At 36.5% G+C, this 11,385-nt stretch overlaps 1 pseudogene; it reads right to left on the reverse strand.

Moving 5' to 3' along the window:
- Nucleotides 1-640: 640 nt before the first annotated feature.
- Nucleotides 641-5,567, reverse strand: LOC124889552 (annotated as a pseudogene).
- Nucleotides 5,568-11,385: the final 5,818 nt, after the last annotated feature.

The raw sequence follows: 11,385 nt of genomic DNA on the forward strand, positions 1-11,385 counted from the left end.
AAAAGGGTTTGGGAAGTTTCTAAAGGCTGTGAATTCTATGAGTTTTTGGGAGATTTGAAGAGGGATTAAGGGAGGTAAGGTGATATTTGGATGAATAGTAAGTGCGGTGAGGGGATTTTTGACTGAATCAGTGAAGGAAGTGGATAATAAGGAGGAAGATGGTGAGGTTGATGCCATTTGAATCAGACAAGTGGTCTTGATTATGAGGAGGTATAGGCAAAAATTAATTTAGAATCAAGAAGAAAGAAAATGTATTTAAAAGGGAAAAGAGAGAAAGTTGAAAGGGTGAGGGACTGTACCTTAGCAGTGGCGTAATGATTAGAGTTTCTAAATCAATAGGAAAACTGTAAGCAGCTTTTTGAAAGAAAATAGGACTCTTGATTTTTGATGGCTTAAATGCAAACAAAATGAACCAGGTAGACAACTTGTTTCTCTTTATGCTACTGAAGGTAAGTGTAATCATACCTAAAAAAATGGACCAAATTGCTTTTGTGATCCAGTCCCTCTGCAAAATTAAACACATCCATGAGTCATCATATTCTAAAATCTTGGAATTAGGATACACAACTTAATGTGTGAGACTGAATTAATCAATAATCACATGTGGAGCAGCTTATCCTAATCAAGCATTGAGGGAGACTTATGTAATTTTAATTATCCTTAAGGCTAACCTAATTTTTTCAAACTGTTCTCTACTTAAGGCCTTAGTGAAAATGTCAGCAATTTGCTCTTCAGTAGAACAGAACATAATTGATATCAATCATTTTTCAACAATGTCTCTTAGGAAGTGATGTCGAATATCAATATGTTTAGTTCGCTTATGTTGAACAGGATTTTTAGCAATGTTTATGGCACTTGTGTTATCACAAAGAATGGGAACACAACCTACATCTACCCCAAAGTCTAGAAGTTTTTGTTTGTTTCACAACAACTGTGCGCAACATGAACCAACTGCAACATATTCAGCCTCAGTTGTAGACAAGGCTACTAAATTTTGCTTCTTTGTGGACCAGGTAATTAAACATGATCTCAGGAAGTGTTCCATACCTGTAGTGCTTTTCCTGTCTACCAAATATCCTACATAGTCAGCATCAGAGTATCCTACCAAATTAAAGTTACTACCTTTTGGATACCACAAGCCAAGATCACTTGATCCCTTCAAGTATCTGAATATTCTTTTTACTGATTTTAGATGTGATTCTTTAGGTTTTTCTTGAAACCTGGCACATAGCCCTACACTAAACACAATGTCAGGCCTGCTTGTTGTGATATACAGTAGTGAACCGATCATACCTCTATACATTTTTTTCTCTACATCAGGACCTATTTTATCTAGATCTAGCTTTGTGGTAGTGGCAATATGAGTGTTGATCTATTTAGCCTCTTCTATGGAGAATCTTTTTAGAAGATCTTTGACATACTTCTGTTGGTGTAAAATTATCCCTGAAGCTGTCTGCTTTATCTGTAGTCCCAAGAAGTAATTCAGTTCTCCCATCATACTCATCCCAAATTCACAACTCATGAGTTTGGCAAACTCATGAGTAATATTCATATTAGTTGATCCAAAGATGATGTCATCCACATATACCTACACAACTAACAAATCCTTTCCATTAGTTTTTAAGAAAAGGGTCTTGTCAATTTTACCTCTGGAATGGCCATTTTCCAGTAGAAACTTTGACAATCTCTCATACCAAGCTCTAGGTTCTTGTTTCAGTCCATACAAGGCTTTTTCCAGTTTATATATATGATCAGGAAACTCCTTGCTTTCAAATCTTGGATGTTGCTTGACATATACTTTCTCTTTGAGAATGCCATTCAGAAATGTACTCTTCATATCCATCTTGTAGAGTATAAACTCCATGTAAGTAGCAAAGGCAACAAGTAATCTTATGGCTTCAAGTCTTGCTAAAGGTGAAAAAGTCCATCAAATTCAATTCCTTCTTCTTGGTTGTATCCTTGGACCACCAACCTTTCCTTGTTTCTTGTGACTATTCCATGATCATCAACTTTATTCCTGTATACCCACTTAGTTCCAATTGTTGATCTGTCTTTTGGAAGAGGAACTAAGTTCCATACTTTTCTTCTTTCAAACTGATTTAGCTTTTCCTGCATGGCTATGATCCAATCAGCATCAAGCAATACTTCAGTTATCTTCTTTGGTTCTATTTCTGACAGAAATGCCTTGAAGGCACACATACTTCTTAGTCTAGATCTTGTGGTGATCCCAAAGGTGAGCTCAGTGAGAACATTCTCTATGGGATGTGATCCTTGATGCTTGTATCCCATAGGAATCAACCCTAGTGAGCTACTACGATTACAAATGACATTTTGATCTGGGGTAGTTGGTGGTTCAGTTCCCCCTGTCACTGTGCCTTTAGCTTAGTTCCCTCTGTTGAGGTGCCTCCAAGTTTGGTAGCTCCAATCAATGAATCGGGTTGTGTAACCTGTTCCTCAGCATCGTTTCCTTCCTATAGGTTAGTCTTAACATAGGATTCATCAAAGATCACATGCATGCTTTCTTCAACATAGTTAGTTCTGTCGTTTAAAACCCTATAAGCTTTACTATGGAATGAATAACCTACGAAGACTCCCTCATCACTTTTAGCATCAAATTTTCCCAAATTATCCTTTCCTTTATTATGTATGAAATATTTACATCCAAAAGTTCTAAAGTGAGAGATGTTTGGTTTTCTTCCTTTTAGTAATGCATAGGGAGTCTTCTCTAACAAAGGTCTGATCATGCATCTATTTATGATATATGTTGCAGTACTTATTGCCTTAGCCCAGAGGTTTTTATCAACATTTACTGCAAGCATCATTGTTCTAGCCATATCCTCTAGATTCTATTTTACCTTTCCACCACTCTATTTTGTTGAGGTGTTCTAGGAGCTGAGAAGTTATGATCTATACCATTTGTTGAACGAAAATCCAAGAATTTTACATTCTCAAATTCTGTACCATGGTCAGATCTTATGGAGACTAAAGAAGTACCTAGTTTCTTTTTAATTTTCTTAATGAAAACTTTAAAGACATCAAAGGCATCTTCTTTAGAGGATAGAAACAAGGTCCAGGTGAACCTGGAATAATCATCAACAATTACAAAAACATAGCTCTTTCCACCTCTACTTTGTAGTCTCATGGGTCCACACAAGTCCACATAAACCAAGTCAAGGCACTTGGATGTGGTAACATGGTTCTTAGACTTAAAGTAAAACCTTACCTGCTTCCCCCTTACACAAGCACTACATAACTTTTCTTCCTTAAACTTGGTTTTAGGTAATCCCAATACCATGTCTTTGGAGGAAAGTATGTTTAGTTGCTTCAAACTTGCATGTCCAAGTCTTTTGTGCCAAAGAAGGGAATCATTTTCAATTGCACTTAGACAACTTAACTCAGGTCCAGGTAATGCCATGATGTCAACTTTGTATATATTTCTGTATATCCTTGCAGTGAGCACAATCTCTTTGGTATCTATCCTTTTAACTTTGACTCCTGCAGCAGTAAAAATAACTTTATTACCTTTGTCACACAGTTGTGAGATGCTCAGTATGTTGTGCTTCAGTCCTTCTACAAGATAGACATCTTCCAATGCTTTTGACTCAGATGAGCCAATTTTTCCAACTCCATTAATGATTTCCTTTTTTCCATCATCAAAATACACTTCTCTCCTATTTATTTAGAGAGTGAAAGAAACTTTTTCTTATCACCAGTCATGTGTCTTGAGCAAGCACTATCTAAATACCAGTGCCTTTTGCTTCCTTTCACCTTCTCCTTCAAAAGAAATCAATGGTTAGACTTAGGAACCCAGACAAGATTCAGTCCTGTTTTATGAGTGAAAGGATGAATTAAATTTCTTTAGTCCGTGCAAACAACAAGTAGTATGACCTGTTTCTCTAACCAAAATAGGTTTTGTTCCTTTTGGTCTGAGAAGATCTGTTAGCTAGGTTTTGACTATTTGACCTGCTTTTTGCAGCCATTGGACATTCAGTAATGGGATGTCCAAGGTTTCCACAGATGTAACATAAATCTTTAGGATCATCAAAGTATTTGTGGAATCCCAAACCTGTCTTTTCATTGAAATTTCTCTCACTTAATTTGTGAGCGATTCTTGAGGAATTTGTCCACCTGTTTGCCCTTTCAAGAGCTAGTTTTAGTTTAGAAACTTCCTGAATCAGCTTATTCATTTTTCAGTTAAATCATGGCATTCCTTTTTGTATTTAACTAGTTCAAGTTCAGTATTTTCTTGTTCTTTATGCATAGCCTTTTTCCCATTTTTAGTGAGAGTTAATTTGAGAACTTCAGACTTAAGATTGTTGTTTGAAATCTCAAGTTCTGCAACTTGTTTCTTGAGAGTGCAATTTTCTTTGTCAATTGTATCTAAGCAAGACTTTAGATCAAGGAGATCAAATTTGAGACTTGCTAGACTGTTGAACAATTCATCCTTATCAGAGGTTAACTCTTGGAAATCATCAATCAATGCACTCATCAAGGAAACAAGTTTTGATTTTGAGAACAATTGCAATTTTTCTTTCAGTTCAAGTATACTTTCCTTAGAGCCCTCATCTTCTTCATCTAAGTCTGAATCTCCAAGAGCCATGAATACAGTTTCATCAACTTCATCTTCATCTGAATCAGATCCCCAGGCTGTTATCATTGCATGCTCCTCCTTTCTTTTTGCCTTCAATTCCTTTTCAGCCCTTTCCTTCTTCCATTCTATTTCCTAGACTGGAGACTCTCTGATCTGATGATCAGTTTTTCCATATTTTTAGCACCCATTTGGATTATCATTAGAACATTTCTTAGTACCTATTCCCTTTTTCTTTTTAAAAAATTTGTTGAAGTTCTTGGTTATGAAGGCAACTTGCTCCTTATCAAGTTCAAATTCCTCATCACTATCAGAAACTTTTAATTCTACAATTTTCTCAGGGGCTGATTGTTCCTTGACTCCATCAACTTCCATTTCACAAGTTCCCTACTAATTCATCAAGGGTCATGCCTTCAAGATCCTTATTTGCTTCCCTGATTACAGTCACCTTAACATTCCATTTTGATTTTGGTAAGACCCTCAGTACCTTTTCAACTTGTTCTTCCTCAGAGATGACTTTACCTAAAGAAGTTAACTCATTTGTTAAGGTAGTGAGCCTTGTCATCATCTCATGCAGGGTTTCATTTTCCTTCATTTTGAATGCCTCATACTCAGTAAACAGGAGAGCAATCCTGAATTTTCTTACTTGAGAAGTGCCTTTATGAGCATTTACCAGTGCATCCCAAATTTGCTTAGCAGTAGTGCAGATGGATACCCTATTATATTCAGCAGGTCCTAGTCCACAAACCAAGATGTTCTTGGCCTTTGTATTTTTCTTCAAAACCAACAAGTCGTCAGGAGTAAATTCACTCCTTACTTTCTTGACTTGTTCACCATCAACCATCTTCATTGGAATAGTGGGACCATCAGTAATCCTGTCCCATAATTCATAGTCTTCACCTTGAATAAACATTTCCATCCTTGCTTTCCACCAGATAAAGTGAGAACTATCAAAAAGTGGAGGTCTAGTAGTTGATTGGCCTTCACTGTGACCAGCAGGAGGTGCGGAATTCATCATATTGATCTTTTCTTAGGTTCTAGCCTTATTTAAGACAACCCCACTCTGATACCACTTGTTAAAGTATGAGCCCTACTAATTGCCTATCTATGGAACAAGTAAGTAAACATGATTCACAGAAGTAAATATTGAACACAGTGTTTTTACATGGAAAACACCCGGCTCAAGAAGGGTGTAAAAAAATCACGACCTATACCTCTATAGGATTTAATCCTAACTTTACTACATTACTTGAGCCTCAACAATCAACAGAATTACAAGACTTCTTGTAAACTAGGACTTAAAACGTCTAACTCCTATCACTACAAAACCACAAATCTTTCCAAGATAAGTGTTCCCTAGTCTTCGAGTTCCCCAACTTGAAGACACAGCTCCTAACTCAGTTTATAGATTATTGACACTAGAATAATGACTCATTACAACTCAAAAAACCAACCTACTACACACAGTCCATGACTTGCTAAGTAAGAGACTAAGTTCTTCTTCAAGTAGTTGAATTGATATACTGATTATTGATTATCTTTTTACCTCCTCTAAACACCAACATATCAAGCCAACAATCCAACACGAGTGATTCCACACATAAGTTGAGACCTATTTTCGATTTTGTGCCTCCAAAGGGAGAGGACTTGTGTTTCTTTGTGTCTTATGACTTACAACATCATCAAAAAAGTAACAAATGAAACCCTACAAGGTTCTATATATAGTGTATTACAAAATAAAGTGTAAAATGACCAAAAAGCCCCTCAAAGAGTAGGGCGCCCATCAAGTGTATAGTGTGGATTATTTTGGTGCCATTTTAAGCCTTCCTTTCACACTTTAACAATGTCTTAACTCGGGTGGACTCTTGACACACTCATACACCTCAATCATCGTGGTTGTGCTTGTATCATCCTCCCCTTCTTGAAAAGGATTCAACCTCAAATCCAAACTTTGAAAAATCAAAGAAAAGATAAACAATCACACATCCTCATGGCATTAGGGTTAGGGTTAGAAAAATAAATACAACAACATGTCATACAGACGTGGGACAAACTTGAAGTATATCCAAGGGTCCTTTGTGTTGAACATGAAAAGCTTAGTACAATTGGCACAAAGGAAGTGACTAGGATATATACCAAGAAATAAAGAACATAGGCTGAGACTACTCCTACTATACTCTAATATGGCACAGGGATCAAATGGTAGAAGTAACCATGGACCTAGGTCTCGGACACTCTCACTTCCCCTAAGGTGTCGTTCTCAAAATTAGGCACACCCTCTAGATCACTAGTGAAAATATCATGACCACAAAAGGGTAGAGAAAGGTATCACACAAGCCAACTTCAACTATGGTCTCCTTATGCCTGTACTCACTAGTTTCAAGTCCATCAACACTAGTATGCTTAATATAGGAAACACATAAAGAAGAAGTAGATGGAATTTCTAAGAATTCACCATATTGTCTTTTAAGAGAGTAATCCCCATATAGGTATAAATCACCTTGGACAGCAAAGGGATCACATACAAAAACATTATCACAAGACCAATCACATTTTGGGTTTCCTAAACATTCAAGTGATCCAAGGTCATCTTCACCCAATTGACTATTCCTTTCCAAGACTACATATTTCCAACCCTTAAAGAGTACTCTCATCTTTCAAGAAGAGATTTCCATATTGAGGAGGAATGTTGTCACACCATAGTGAGTCAATATAGGCTATAGCCTTCAAGACAAGCCATTCTATCTTTCGCATCACTGGGTTCATTAGGAGTGAATGTACCATCTTCAAACAAGATATTATGCCTAAAGAAAGTAGAATCTACCCTAGGGCAGATTTAGAATACACACATTTACTCTTTAAAGGACAACCATCAAGTTCCAAAGAAGTTTCAAACACATGATCATCCCGATGAGCAAGACAAATATTAGATTCCTTACCATAATACAAGCTCTTGGATTCACTCCCATTTTCAATTACATGATTTCTATGAGCAAAACTATCAATAAGGCATTCATCGTACATCATGCTCAATGAATCATGCCCTTCTATACTAGGCAAAATCGCAACTACATTCATATGGCTGCTATTAGTCACATCATAACATTCTAAGGTCATAGGAGTGTAGGCGATAGTGTTTTAACCTTGTAGCTAACATGAGCTACACCCATCATATTGATTTGTGTCCGGTCAAGCCATGTGCTCCCTTTGGCCTACCATACGATCCAACCTTTCATTTGTCAGAAAATGGTGTCAAGGTGGGCCAAAATGGCATTTCTAACATCATTGCCCAAGGTTGGAGAGGTTGAAGCCGCGGGTTCCATTGCAATTGTATCTACAAACAAAACAAACTCACGAAACTAAAAAAACAATTAGTTCACAAACTCCTCACCACACTCTCTCTAACATCTTGATCATCTCACACTTGGTTTCACAAGTGTTGCAAGTCGGCTTGTAGTTCGTAATGAGTCGAGGGGTGAGTCTAATCCTTGGTTGTAATGGATTCCTTTCTTAAAGACTTAAGAAATTAATGTACGAACTTGAACAAAGAAATACAAGTAACGCTAACACGAAGAAACATATTCAAAAACTAATTTACAACTTAGTAGGTAGTTACTAGTTGCTAATTAGTATAAGAATAAAAAAAGAAACTAAGAATCAACAACAAGAAACTAAGAATCCAAGATTTTGAGCCCTAAGCTTTGGTATTGTACGGAAATTGGTGATGCGGCGGTCTAGGATTGGTTGCAGTTTTTTGAGAAGTTCTTATTTTTCCAACTTTAAAATTTTGGTTCAATTTTCAATTCTTGAAGAAGTATATTTCAGCCTTGGGGAAGAAAACATCAAGATTGGATCCCTTTTTCACATTCAAAAGGTTTGACTTGTCTTACATTTTTGGGCAAGACACCTTTTTAAAGGGTTGGTGGCCCTTTCCTCTTTTGGACACCTAGAAAGGTATTCTTTTCCTCTCTTGGTACCAAGTCTTTTATAGATATTTTTGTCCCCCTTCCCTTTTGATAGATCTTTGGAATTTATTTTGAAGATTAATAGAGGATTTACTTCTTCCTACTTGGCTTTTAGATCAAACAACACTATTGAAGAGCCTTTTTGCAACTAGACATGAAGATGGTCTAGAATAACAAGAACTTTCAATAGAAATTTGGAAACCTAGCCTCACGTTGAACCTCCAACAGTCAACAACACCCTTTTCAAGCTTAATAACCCTTAATAAAACACCAACAATACAATTTGAAACCATACCTTAAAGTTTTGGTCCACACAACAACACCAATAATGTTCAAATTCTTGAACCCGCCAACAACAATACCACACAAACATTCAAGCTCACTTGGATCTAGACTCAAGGTGTTAGAGACGAAGAAAACTAACACAAGAAACACATAAAACAAGCAAAATACAACTAGATCTAGATACACAACATTCTGCCAAGATAACGCAACAACAAGGACTCACTTCTCGGCAAACAACATCAACACATAGAACACTTTTTTTGAATTTTCTATCAAACGAGCCCAAGATTATGAACTTTGATGAATAAGATTGCTTGAGACTCTTTCTTGTACTTTTGGATAAGGGTTCTTGAAGCCCTTGACTTGGGAACCTTGAATCCCAACTCAATTTGTGAAAGCTACGGTGGATTCTTGAGATTCTTGGGAGAGGTTCTGGGTACTTAGGGTCTTTGTTGAGAGAAAACTTGAGAAAAACCTAACCGAATGCTTGTAAATGACTTCACTTTGGTGTTTGTACGGTTTAAGAGACTTGAAAAAAGTCCAAAGTGCCATTTTTAACTATTGAACAGAGCTAGAAAAATTAAACTGAAAAACTCAGTATTATGGACCACCGCGATGCGCCACTATCGCGGTGGCTCACTAGGTGATTCTTGGGGTCACGGCGACGTGAAGCCATCGCGTTGTCCCACTGGTTGGGACCTGAAACTTCAGCGCGACGCGCCACAATTGTGCTAGGGTACTGGAATTTGACAATTGTTAAATAGACCCCCTCCGCAACACACCAAGCACTAAAGTGATGGTGTTTTATGACTAGGACTTAAATTGGCCATAACTTCTTTCCCGAGTATCGGATTTGGGCGAATATTATATTGACGAAAAGGTTATCAATTTTCTCATGTGATAAAAAGGGCAAAATTAGGAAAATTTTATATGGTTAAAATGATACTCGCTTAGGAAGTCATTCCTTAACCTTCTCGAGGCAAAATTAAGCTTAAGAAAAGTTTGGAGTATTACAAGTTGAAACCTAGTTTCGGTTTTGTGCCTCCAAAGGGAGAGGACTTTTGTTTCTTTTTGTCTTATGACTTGCAACATCATCAAAAAACTAAATAATGAAACCCAACAAGGTTCTATATATAGTGTATTACAAAATAAAGTGTAAAATAACCAAAAAACCTTCAAAGAGTGGGACGCCTATCAAGTGTATGGTGTGGACTATTTTGGTGCCCTTTCATGCGCTCCTTTCACACTTCAACAATGTCTTAACTCGAGTGGACTCTTGACACACTCATACACCTCTATCATCATGGTCGTGCTTGTATCAAAAAGGAATACAAGAGAATAGTTTAAATGCTTCTTTGGTCTCAACTAACTTTCTAAAAAGTTCTCTAAGACCACCCAAATTAGAGAATCTTTTATCAATATTATAAACATCAATAATGTAATTAGAAAGTTGATTCTCAATAGCTCTCATTTTGAATTCATCGAAGGCATCGGGATATAATTCAACCATTCTAACTATTTTTTTTATATCAAAATTAGAAAATAAATTGACTTGATTCAAGAAACCAATCCCATTAAGCAAATCACTTGTCACTTTATTTAAATGGTCATTAAGTTGTTGTAGCTGCCAATCAGTTATTTTATAGAAGACATCCATACGATAATGATGTAAAGTAGTATAATCAACTACTTTACGTCGAGATCTCCCGGAATTAGCATATGACTCATCATAATTGGGTAATGGAATGTTATGCTTGACACAAAATGCATCCACCTTTTCTTTAAGTGAATCCCATCTAATGTTTTTCTTTAAGACGGGATCCTATTCATTATCTCTTAGAGCTTGCAACCCTCTCTTCGCTATCTTTACAAGAATCATGACATTTGCAATATCGTTCTCCTTTTTTTAATGACACATTAAGATCATTTGTGATTCTTAAAATATCAGTCATCAAGTGTAACAACAAAACAGTCTCAAACGTTTGATAACTTCTAAAAAATCCTGATGCACTAGGTTTTTCATTCAAAGTACTTGCATTCTCAACTAGACTTTCAAGTACATCAACAATAGAGGCAAAGTTACTAATAAAGTTTCCAAATGATTTGTAGTGAGATCCCCAACGAGTATCACCTACTTTAATAAGGCCAAGTTCTTGATTTAGGCCTCTACTCGTTTCTAGTTCACCCATATCTAATGCCTCTCTGGGTTTTTCTTTTTGAGACTTTCTAAATTTATCAACATGTTTAAAAGAAGGTCGTAACACATTCAAAATGTTTGAAACCAATAGTACAAGTTCTCCCACTGGAATACACCTTTTAGAGACTGCAACAAGAGTTAGTTGAAATTGATGAGCAAAACAATGAACCGAATGAACCACTCTACTTTATTGTCTAATCAATGTTTTAATCCTACCTAATTCACCTTGCATATTACTTGCCCCATCATAACATTTCACATGTAAATAAGATAAAGTCAAAAAGTTATAAGCAAGTACATCCACAATTACTTTCTTTAAAGACGAAGCACTAGTATCTTTAACATGCACT

This window comes from Capsicum annuum, chromosome 12, assembly GCF_002878395.1.
Source record: "Capsicum annuum cultivar UCD-10X-F1 chromosome 12, UCD10Xv1.1, whole genome shotgun sequence".
Classification (NCBI taxonomy): Eukaryota; Viridiplantae; Streptophyta; class Magnoliopsida; order Solanales; family Solanaceae; genus Capsicum; species Capsicum annuum.